The following is a 13,103-nucleotide window of genomic DNA, read 5'->3' on the forward strand; positions in this document are numbered from 1 at the left end:
CACGTAGGAGCCGCTGAGTAATTTTAATGAACGAGCAGACGGCCAGTGGTAAGCAGCTGGAGCTCAATGTCAAACAAACAAGGACTCAGTGAAACTGGGTTACAGTTAAAAAAAAGTGGCAGCATTGGGGAAATGGGAACAAGACTGGAAGAGGGAGGAGGAGGAGGACAGAAAAGGCAGGAAAGTAAGCATTACTGAAAGACAGGTCACTAAAGGTATTAGGTTTTTGCTAAACAAAAAAGTGAGATTGTGACGGTATAAAAAGAAGACAAACCCTCCATGGTGTCATCTGTAGAATTTGTAACTCAAAGCAGCCATGTCGTAAATTTTGCATAAGTTCAAATCTTGATAAAAATGTAAACAGGTGAGTTAAGTTAAATAAATAAAGATTAGGTTCTATGCTGTAAGGAGATTGGCCATCTTTTGGACTCAACCTCAAGTGGACATTCAAGGAACTGCAGTTTTTGTCACTTGGGTTCATTTTCAGCCTGAAGGTAAGGGCTGTTTCAAGACACCGGGGTCGTCCCTCGGGGCCCGCTTCCGGTTCGGGGCCCTAGACAATTGCCTAGTTTCCCTGTTTGATTGTGACGGCCCTGCTGGAGGTCACAGCTTGGATAAAATGGATTCTTCATCATCAATATCCATGTTGTCTTGTAGGATCTCTGGCTAGCTGTGATGAATCAAATGTGTCTATTAAGTCTAATTCTGTCTTTTGGTCTTTTGGTCACGTATTTTAAGATACATGTAATATGGTAAGATGTTATTGTTTCAGGCCAGAGAAAAGCCCTTTGAGGCATACTGCATATTACTTCATATTCATGTCCTAGCTTTAGTTATTTTCTGTAAAGTATTGCTTATTATTTTGCCGACGCAACCAAAAAGCGCTGAAAGTTCTAAAATGACAAAAGATATGCAATCGCCAATTCCCACAGAAGATTAAGCCTGTCCACCAGTCTGTCTGCCTGCTTTACATATGCCAACCCACTCACGCACACACACACACACAGCTTCCAAAGAACCATCGCGATTAAATATGGCCTGGCAGATTATCACTGTCATAACTATATTCAAAGGATGATTTGAATCTCCTTTTGATTAGTTTTGAATCTTCAGTATATTTTCTTTCTACATCCCAGCACACACCCGGGCATATGCCTGGTGGTGAATATAGGATACCAGTCAAATCCTTCTCATTTACAGCAGTGAGCTATGAAAATGAAAGACACTTTTTTTTTCAGAGCTGCAGTTTCATTTCAACAGGAATGCTGAATGTAATGATTTTTGAGGTCACTTTCATTAGTTTATCTCTACCCAACCTCGGGCATTCTTTGAAATGCATGCTGACAAGTTTAGGAAATAGGGCTGTCACGCAAGGGTATGATCAATCTTCCTCTGTCCCCTTCTCAGCACAGATCAATACAAACTAACTTCGAATGTGCTATTGCAAAATGTCACTCGAGGAAAACATACCTGGGGCATGTCTGGTAAAGCACTGACAATTTTAGAAGAGACGTATCTATGGAGGAGCTGGATGTGGGATTCAGTTTTTGTCACTAACAACTGCCCCAAAGAGATAAAAAGCTTAACATCCTTCCAACTGACCACCAAGTGAAGTTGTGCAAGAGTATATGTGTGTTTATGTAAATCCGCAAAAGACAAATATCACAGCAAGTTAAGTCAATCTTCCGACAGACAGCTGTAGCTTTAGGGTGTTACCATGGTGACAGGCAGGGCCACCGTGACAAGAGATTGATGTATGTGCATGCTTGTTTGTTTCCTCTGCGTGAGCTTAAAGGAGCAGCTGCCAAAGGCAGGCAATGGAGCTTTTTTTTTTTTTTCCATCCGGTGTCACACCCACACCTCAACAGCCAGCAGCACAGCACCCTGTAGAGCTACGAAATCAACAGCTTCAGGCTTGATTAGCATCCAAATGTGACACTTGAGACATTTAGAAATATGACTCCTCGGCCCAGATTTAAAAAAAAAAAAAAAAAAAAAGATGAAGAAAGGTTAAAAAAATGAATACATATCTCGAAAGATAATTTCACAAGCATTTGTGACTATTTGTGGCAAGTCAAACATAGTGCTTTTGTCCCGAGGTGAACATTTTCGGTTGAAACGTTTCTTTCCATGGACACAGAAGAAACTCTCTTTCCCAATTAAAACACATTCACTGGAGACAAGGCGAACAAAACCGTTAGCTCGCCATCATCTTCTCCCCCTCACGTACGAATAAAGCCAAAAATCTCCATTAACCAGCAGTGTCTCCAAGGTGTTGGAATGACGGGGTTTGTCTGGGCAAGTTTTCTTCAAAGAAATGTCGGCTCGCTGCTTGTTTAAACTAATCAGTCAATCAGTCAGAACGAATCAATCGCCGCTAAAGCCCGAGGATCGGCGGCGTCCTTCTAACTTGATTAATATCCACTACATTTCAAAAGGCATTCGTCAGTCGAGCTTTGGGTCAATAACGTGCGACTGCAGCCAGCCACATCATGAACATTGCTGCCATTTTTCAAGGATAAGGATATGATTCACTGAAAAGAAAAGTGCAGCTTCATCAATATTCTCCCTCTCTCTGAATTGATCTATGTTATTTTCTTGTTCTCTCTCTCTCTCTCTCCTTCTGTCTCCATGTGTTACATCTCTGACTCATATAATTGCACTAGCTAGTGTAATTCCCCCCATTTTCTCTGTCACACAGGCACACAAAGACGCCATTGATTTCATTTCTTGCTTGTTCAACCCTCCGAGCTGTTTAGGACGCCACTGGATCTACTACGAGATGTTTACTGTTCTTGTGGAGGGGAGAAAAAAAAGCCTGCAGTTTAGGAAGAAAAGGGGGATACATAGTGAAATGGCGCAGTTATCAATTTGTACAGTCACATTTTAACTTGCCTAGATGCTCCGGTGAACTGTGTTAAAAGTGAGAATGTGTGTTAGTGTTGGCTCATTGGGGGTTAACAGGAGGAAAACCGTCTGGAAGAGTTGAAGAGAGGCATTGACGATTTTTCCTGTTATTCAACTCTATTCCATTTTCTTCCTCGTCTCAGCTGTCACTTACATTTCTGGCGCACCTGAGTAAACCCATTTCTCCAAGACGGCCTTCCCAGGAAATCAACTTCCATCCATTGTTTTGCGTGTAGCCTTGGTTACCAAAAAGACCCATGGAAAGGTTAATGTGTGGTGGTCCGCCATGAGTGCGGTTATAAGAGGACCTGCAACCCAGATAAGATTTATGTAAACCATCTCTATTAGGCTAATGAAGTCCTTTTAGGTCAAGAGGTCATAAAGCTAAGAAAAAAGAAAAAAAAAGGAAAGGAAATGAATTATACCCTGAGGAAATGAGCCTCATTATGAGACAACTTGGTTATAGACGTATGACATACATACATAATTAAAGTCTTGCAAGTGGGTAGCTGCAATAATTAAACAGCAGTATATGGCAACTGGTAGAAATAAATCATCCAATTATCAGTTAACGATTCAGTGTTTGTGCTGTCATTATTAATTAGCCTTTTGCAGTGTGCTTACACAAAACAAATACTTCACCAGCTGCCGTGCTTTAATTCAAACGTTATCCTTGAAAAATTCATTTAACAGTGGGTGGCAGTTCTGATTGATTTGGTGACATCTGACGTTCAGGTCACGGAATTACAGAGGAAACAAAACAAATAATTAAGGCAGACACGAGCCTGCTAAAAAGTAGGGCACACTGAAAGAGGATGCTCACCGACCTGAGAATTTGGACTTGTGCAGCCTGTCTGCCATCGGAAAGTGCCGAAAAAAAAGTGCTGCTGTTGTTGTGGAGAAGCACTTAGGCGATAGTGTTAAGTTCTAAGCACCCTGAATAAACAAACGGCATTTGCTGGACTACGCTCTAATAAAAGTCAGCTCATATTTATCAAATAAAATTCTTTTATATGTAACTACACAGTTGGAGTTATTTAGTTTGCGTTAGCAGCAAACCCATCGGCTATCGTCTGGACAGTTTAGCATTTCTCACTCGTGTAAAATGTCGGTAGAGATGTACACTTATCCGGCATAACATTATGTCTACCTAGGCATCATCATCATAAGGTCCACGGGTGAAAGAATGGGTCTGTGTGATGACAGAAACAGCATTTTATGAATGTGTGTTTAGTAGATTGAATGATGACAAGGGAGGGGGGTGACCCCTTGGGATAGGTTTTGGGACTACATAAGGGTAGACAATGACCCCTACTAGTACATTTATTCTTATGTATTTATTTATTTATTTTTATTTTTTTCCTCTTCTGTTTGGGTATTTCATTAGTATCTACTGCCTTGTCTGTCGTTAGGGTTACGTGATTGTATATTATTTGTTCCTGTATGGAGAATCTTGCTAAGTTTGCCATGTACCAAGCCTTTGAAAAATGAAATAAAAAAAAAAAAAACAAATAAAAAAACATAATGTTCACCTTTCTAATATTGTCTAAGTCTCCCTCTGCCTCCAAAACAATTGGGACTCATCAGAGAATGGACATGGGCGTTCTGAAGGTGTCCTGTGGTGTCTGGAAACAGGAAGGTGTCCTGTGGTGTGGGGGAGGGGAGGAGCCTCTGTGGATCATCTCACAGATACTTGATCAGTTTGGGATCTAGTCAATTTGGAGGCAAATGATTCAAATAACAGAATTGTTCTGGAATCAAACCTGAAAACCTTTCAGCATGGAAAGACACGTAGGTTTCAACTGCATGTCGGATGGTTAGATAGCATCAGATTGTCCTTATGTTGGAATGTCAGCATGAATGGTTAGAACCTCTTGAGCCTGAACATTGTTAGTGTCAGTGTTTGAAAAGTTCTTTTATATCCACTAACCTTGCCGAGCAAGCTGGAAACTCTGTGGGAGATTTTCACTTCACTCCTTTTGTTACACACAGTATATAATGTTATCCATCATTATCATGACTTGAGGGTCACAGAAGCTGTCTTGTCTTTTCAAGTTTTTTTAAATGATGCATGATTGAGGTAACATATGAACAGAGGTCTTGGAGAGCATTTTCTGCTGTGGTTGACATGTGCATGTCATGACACTGTGTGTATAACACACAAGAAAAAACACCTTGAAATATCAGTAGAAACACACTTTTTGCTGCACGTTTGTATGATACTAAAAGCCATTTATTAGAGATAGAAAGCTCTAGTTCCCTCTCATATGAAAGTGTGACTGAAAGACCTTTTTCTTTGACTGAAATTGGAATCATTTTGTCATGCTTATGTTTTTTTTAGTAGGGAGAGGAGAAAAAAACACACATCTTTATTTTCTAGCCACTTGAGTCGAGGAAAGCTTACATCAGGAATCTTGAATCCTGACAAAAATGTCCAGTCTTAACATGTTTTTGCAGAGGTTTTTTCTTCCTTTCTCTCTCTCTTTCTTTTTTTTTACCCAAGCCTCTGAGCTATGAATAGACTGAGTGTTTGTCATGACAACCAATTACCCATTACAAAAGCAGCAAGGATAAGTAAGGCAATTAAGTGGTGAAACAAAATTGTGTGTTGCACAGTGCTTCTGCTTGCAAATGTATGTGTCTGAGGGCAGCAAAACATTCTTGTGTGTAGTTTCCTATAGGAATATTTGTGATGCTGTGGTCCATTTCTATGATTTCCAACATCTGAGATGCAAACAATGTATTTCCAACAGTTGTACATATTTTTCAGTGGTATGTTTTTACATATATGTTTCAGCAACATTGTTAAATAATGTAGTAAACTGGAAATAGGTAATATGTACTACACAAGGGTAAAATTAATTTATTGTGGAAATCCAGTTTTATCTGAATTTGAGAGACTGGACAGAAGGAGATTGAAGAGCACCTTAAAGTTAAATTGAATATTTAATTTTTTTTTTTTTTTTAATAGTTTCTGACTTAATACAATTCACAATCATGGTTCATAAATTGGTTTAATGTTTTTTTTTTTTTTTTTTTTACATTTATTAACAAGGCTAAGTTAGAAACAGTTTTACTAGCTAAATTAAACGTTAATGTTCTGTAGCTCACTATAACGATAGCTCTTTGGATTTCACAACCTAATGTGTGTTGGTTCAGGATGTAGTCATCATTTTTGCTTTGCTATTCCATTGCACATAATTACATACTTATCTTTAAACTTACGTAGCATAATAAACAGTACAGTTCACGTTAGCTAGTGCTAGCTATCATATTACATTTGTCATGTCATTAGAAACGATGGATAAGCGATGATGAGTAAAAATGCTGGAGTGGAAGAGGAGGAAGAACAAAGAGAAGAAAGAAGAAAGAAGAAAATGGAAGGATTACAAATCACTAAAACAAAAGAAGTAATAATGCAATGAGATAACCCAGTGTATGTGTTACTTTTACTCACTGGGTTGGGTCAAATGAGCAACCCAGACTCCTGGGTTAACTGCGTTGACCCAAGCACTTGAGTCAAAATAACCCAGCACGTGTTCGTCTTCTGTAACCCTGTGTTTGACATCATGGAGGGTTTGTCAATCTTTATAGACAGTCAACAGGCGTCACCTGCCTAAGTAACGCAGCTCATTGCCACCATCATTGATTAACCCTTGGGTTATAGGTTGGGTTATTTTTTAACCCAGCAGTATATGTAATGATGAAATGACACTAAATAGACCTATATATAGACATCATACATACAGTATTCCCCCTGTCAAGCTAAGAGCAAGGAATTGAGATCACTAAATGATTACTTTTAGTAGTATTTTTAGCCCGCCTCGTTTTGAATGTCGAATCTTGATGCACTGTGTCAGTCTGCTGCATTAGGCGGCGGTTTCTTTCATGTTCCATATCTCAGTCTTGCAGCCACCCAAAGGTTGTCGCCAGGCAGTGACGTGACTGACAGTGATGGAAAAAATCTGCTGTAACAGAACTTCTCATTGTGGAGAAAGCGGTCATGTATTTCTCCGTTTGCTAAATGTCAGATCAGGGCGAACACTGTGGCATAAACGGAACAGATGCGCGCGCATACATTAGAGGTATTAGCTGAGGGGTTATCTGCGTCACCACATGTACAGTACACTGACGCGAGACATGGAAAATTTGCTGGTGTTAAGTGACAAGAAGAGTCAGAATGCTGTGTATCAGAATAATATTACATCTTGCTCTGTATAAACCACCTGCCTCAAACTCTTTATAGGTAAGCAGGCTGTTCTAGAGAGCCTGCAGGCAGTTTATAGACAAACCAGGTTTGTTAAGCCTAATGGTCCTTGTATTGATTGGCTGGGGTATCCTCACAAATCGCAGGGGAATGAACAATGAGATTCTCATTGAGGATCTCTAAATGCATTTCAGCTAGTAGTTTTATTGACCCTCCTGGAGCGGCCGATGCAGGGTTTATTTACACACTTTGGAAGCAGGCGGTTTTTACAACAGCATGATGGATCTGTGGAAAAGGTGTCGAAGGAAGCAATGCACACGATACACAGCACGGCTGACTGGTTACAAAGAGACGAGCAGCTTTCAATAACGTACACACAGTGGCTATGGTTAGTGAAGTTGTGAAGTGAATACAATTAAACTGATTACCGTTTCTCAATTAAAGAAATTAAGCCGCACTGAATAAATTAATCAGCCCAGGAGGGAACTGCTAATAACTGTGCTGACTTCACAGTCAATAGGCGCAACGGCGGGCTTATCGCTTAGCTGAAGTCAACACGGTGCAGTTCCTCTGCTACAAAGAGACTGTGACCATCGCTAATCCCGGGCTGGATCAAACGACGCAGGTTCTCACGTCTGTGTTAAGAGTTTGGGTTTCCATGAGAGTCACAGCTTCGTGTTGCATGGACTGTTTGCCAATAGTAATACAAAAAAAAAAAAAGATAAGAACATGCCTTCTCATCTGAGCAACATGGAAAAATACACATTTCCTCAGGCATATTGTTAACATACAATAGACGTATTGTTTACACAGCATTTGTCTGCGTTCACTGTAAGCTTTGTTTCCAGCAGCTGATGCTTTAAAGTGGCCTTGATGGCGACTTTATGTCCTGATTACTGGAAACGTTTAGTCCTTGTCACCTTTTTTTAGAAAATCTCTATTGATAATAATGTCATTATCTGGAGCATTGCTAAACAGCTAAAACACACGATATGTCTCTAATTGCTTGTGGCATAGATGTGTTTACCCTATGCCCTGTGTGGCCTATGAAAAATATCCATTGTTTGCTTTCTTAATGGACTATGCTCTTTGGCTGCAAGTACATAGGGCAGTGCAGGAAAGAGGCTTGGAAACCTCTGAGATACCATTACCATTAAGCCTAATGTCCTTTTAAAATGGAAAGAGCATCAGCGCCCACACACAGGAACTGCTGTGCACGCTGTTGTGTGATGCAACCTCTTTGTCGTTCTAACCCTGCCAAGGTCACTTGGCCTGTCCCACTTCCTGTAGTCACAGACACATTAGAAATGAATTTGTAAAAAGAAAAATGACACATTTCCGAAGCTGATGAGCTGATGTTGAGCGGCACTCAATTTTTAGCACTTGTTTATATTTGAGCTGTGTGTTGTTTTCCAACCTCCTAGCCTAATAGACAGAGTTTTAACAAAATAAAAATCTGAAGTTTTTTGCTTAAAGTATTCACACACACCATTTCTAACATGATTAACATAAGAAAACCTGATGCATGAGATGACCCCTCTCTGTAATGTTGAGTTTCCATGTGAGTCAGCCTTTCTTTGTGCATACGGAGCTCAGCAAGGTTAATGTGATATATTCCTATTGTTCCACAAAGGTCGGGGTGTCTCATCATCAGGCTCTCACAAAAGCATGCAATGTTAAACACTGCACCGTCAAACGTCACAGCCCGACCGAATCTGATAATTGCTCACACATCAGACTGAAGGTGGCTGACGACTAAATGAGCGCGCGAAAGGAAATGGGGAAGTTGGCAGTGCTATCAATAGGTGAGGACTAGGTCCAGCTCAGGAGGCTTGATTAGAAAAAATTAAGTTTGAGGTAATGTTTCCCACGGTGTCAAATCAAAATCATCAGCAACAAATGCGTTTGAGGTGTTTGATTATGGCAAGTTGAGGGCACTCAGCATGATGCGCTAGAAATCGCAATTAAACCACTAGCAACATGACATTAACATAGGCTCATTGCTGGATACACGCTGGGCATGAATGCCTGTCTCAGTAAATGGCATGAAACTCATCCATAAACTTACCATCAACTCTAAAGCGCTTGGTGATATCACTTAACTGATTACTGTTGTGCTTTTGACAAATGTGCCCATTATGTGACATGGAGCAAAGGCTACTGACAAATGGGTGCAGCTCAAAGTGCAACGCTGTTTTATCGCTTCCACCTAAAGCTCAATATCAAAACACATTTTCCACAATGTCTATTAATCAGCACTACAGTGACAACCAAATTATTTCAGTCAGGTGGTAACACTGGTTTCATTCTCAAGAAATAAAGACCAGTTGACTGTACGTAAAGATGAGCAAAACCTCTGCGAAGTTACTCACTGTGAACACAGGAACACACAATATCTGTAAAGGCGGGTATCGAGCTTAAAGAACAAACAAACCCCCGGCTAATCCAAAAATAGGCAACCTAGGCAGGTGACACCTGTTGACTGTCCATAAAGACTGACAAACCCTCCATGATGTCAGTCACAGGGTTACAGAAGAGCGGCTGTGAAGGTCAGCGTGGGTGGCACCGGCCGTCACCATCTTGGGAGTTCCTGGCCCCACCTGACTTCAGACTCAGTGGAGCTGATAGGTGAACACTTAGGCAGATAGCTATAAACCTGCGTAATCTGACACTCATAGTGCCCATGCATTTGATTAAGCATACGTTTAATATAATTTAATCTATCCAGTGCAGTTATCACGTATCGGAAAATTAGCAACTGCATTTTTTTTGTACCAGTCTGCAAACATGTTCATTTCTACTGTAGATTTAAATATTTTGACACTGAGTCATACGGGGATTAACTCAATTTTGGCTCCAGTTTCAAGTGGTTATTTGTTTCCATTGTGGCTGGTGACATATGATAAGGCAGAAAATGATTGTGCGAGGTCCAGATGTCTTATAGATTCACTTTTTTTTTCTTTAGTTTTGAAAAAGCATGAACTTTTTATTTAATTTGAACTCAAACTTATGAACTAAAGTATGTATACACTGCAGACTTGAAACACGCTGGAAAATCCTCTGCCAGACACACTGTGGAAAAAGCCATTTCCTTCCAAGTCAAAGCGAGTTTGATAATAAATCAAATCAGATGGATTTTTTTCATCCCCTCTCTTTCTCTGTCTCTATCACAAATGCGATTCATCTCTAATGCTAATTTGCATGTCCTTTTTATTCCCTCCTAGGTGATGCATTCATTAGGAAGCACAGAAGACTCGCCTCAAAATAAGTAATACACAGAGGGAAATAATTATTGTGATTATGCATAATCTTTGCTCGCACAGTTGTTTTTCTTTTCCAATTAAACTAAATTTCTATCTGGAATATGCTTCGACTATCAAAGCAGGTGGCACCCCTGCTCTGGCTCAGTCTCTGTCTGTGCGAGCCAGGCACTTCTTTAGGGCTGCAGCGGTGCGTTGTTTTTCCAGCCTCTGGGAAAACAATACACGATTGATATTACAGGACATTTTCCCCCCACACTGATGAGGAGTCTTGTCCCAAACCCAGTTATATTCAATTGTACAGTGATTTATTTAATCTGGGCAGAGAGAAGAAAATTGGATTTTTTTTTTTTTTCATCTGTGCAAAGAAATACCATTGCATAATTTATCGATGCAGCTGATGAATAAAACATTATGCAGCTGGTGAAATAACATCATCATGGGTTGTACGTTTATCCGGTGATCCCTAAATACAAATTATTTGGAAATTAAATTATGATAACCCAAATCATGTTAAATATATTAATACGGTTTGTGTGAAAATACTCGTTCAGCGCGATTTTAGCAACATTTCTGACCATACGCCAGACAAATTTAATGACTAGCTTGTGAGAGCTTAGCATCAGGTAGTCTAGTTAAGACAGCTGAAATGACTTAAAATAGGACTAACATTGAGCAGTTAGGCACCAGTTTGGCTCTGTACCTGGCGGCTGGGCTAACATGTTTGCCATATCAAGAAGTGACCAATAAATCAATTCATATTTTGAGATATTATTCCAATAACCAAATGTGTGGGTATGTTGTGTGCTTTTTACCATTATCGGCTTCTGTTAAGTTGGTCTTCACATCAATAAAGAGCGAACTGTGCCTCACCGTGCCAATAAAAGACACACTTTTATTTACAGAGGTTGGACTTCATGGTTTATAATACGCTCAGTGTAAGCTCAGGGCTAAGCACAAGCACGGGCAGAAATATCAATAACCTCCATATTACCCTGCATCCCACAGTGAGAAAAACCAAAACAACACAGCAGTGCAGAGCTGAACCTCACAAATGAAACCTCGGACCTACAGGGGGGATGTAAACAACACTTACATGGTAACATTACAATTTCAGGAGCTGGAGGGGATAGGGAATGTTAAATGATGGGGAAGGGAGGAGCGGGGTAACATAAAAGATGGGAGTGATGAATTTAATTTAATGTTCTATGCTGAGTTGGTGGTGTTTTCACCTGGCAGAGCATTATCGCCAACATAACCTCACGTTGCTCCTCTACCGCCCTGATGGATGTAATAGATCTGCATGACACAGTATTAGAGCCAGGTTCACTTGTAGAGTGGCTGCAATTAAATCCAACTTCCACAGTGAATTACTCAGAATGTCAGAACCGGGAGACTTTACATCTCCTGAGCACACTTACATCCAGTGTGACATTTTATTCACCTGGCTTTCCACGGCTTCTTTGTTTGACTGTCTGCTCTCGCGTCAAGAAGACCGATGTCAAAAGGAAACGATCTAAAGAAAGAAGAGACATTCAGGTAACATGTCACGACCTGTCACCCTTCCTCCGTTTATGAGGACCAGCGCTGTCTGGGGGTTTTGATATCAGTCTACCTGTGAAGGCCGACATCTTATCTCACACAACCAGAGGCAGGCGGTAGCTTTACAGACAGAGCGGGGAGCAGGGAGACACGGAGAAAGAGACAAGAGCGAGGGAGGGAATGAAACAGAATCAGACGTGGAGCTCCTGACGCTATCCGCACTGCAATCGATGCGGATATAGTAACCACAATCCCCCACTCACTCTGAGACGTCTCATCCCACAGCACAGGCAGCGGAGTATAGAACTGGAGCTGCCTCTGAAATGACAGCTTAACTATGAGGAGGGCTCCACTTTGAGCTCCTGTCTTGATTTGTTGTCGCCTTTCACTTTCTCTGCGTGGCTTTTAATTTCTGTGACACTAATAGCGAGGAAATCTGCAGCACGTTAACAGTTGCATTTGCCCGATGACGTTTCTCAAGTGTGTTCCATCAGCGGGTATTTGCTTTTGAGAAGTGCTCAACATTTAAATGAGTGCGGGTTTAATTCATGAACTACAAAACACAACTGGCTGTTTCAGGGTTCGTTGGCTACAGACTGCGAGGCGGAAGATGAATGTGCTTTGCTCTCTTGTCTGGTTGAAAGGTTGGTGGCAAAGGCTGCAGGAGCTTTGTCATGGTTTCAGGATCATCACGTTTTGGTGTGCGCGTGCGCGCGCCCCCTTGATTATCTGCCGAGTATCAGCTTGTAGCCGCCGGCCTAATCTCTCTTCCTCTTGCTGAAACTCTGACAGGCTGCCTGCATCCATTCCAGCCTCGGGCGAGTATGAAAAATTAAAGCTCCATGTTTCTCAGCTCCTCCTCCAAGACTGCCACAGACACACATCCTCACATTTTAACAGCTCCATTTATGCTGTGCCATTTAGTCAACAGTACGATAGAACGTTGTTTAATCGTGCAGTTACAAAATATCAGATCTTCTAAATGTCTCCAGAGCTTCAAACTAACAATTAACCCGTGATTGGGACTAAACCAAATCGTCTCTCAAGACATGCAGGCCTGTGAACACATGATTATCTTCAGTCAGTCTGCCATTGAAGTTATTCAATTACATATTAAAATGTGACAAATACTTTGATTTGTAATGCAATTGTGCCGCGAAGGCTGTACGCGATAAAGGAAGGATGAA

The sequence above is a fragment of the Mugil cephalus genome, chromosome 13 (genome assembly GCF_022458985.1).
Source record: "Mugil cephalus isolate CIBA_MC_2020 chromosome 13, CIBA_Mcephalus_1.1, whole genome shotgun sequence".
In the NCBI taxonomy this organism is placed as follows: domain Eukaryota; kingdom Metazoa; phylum Chordata; class Actinopteri; order Mugiliformes; family Mugilidae; genus Mugil; species Mugil cephalus.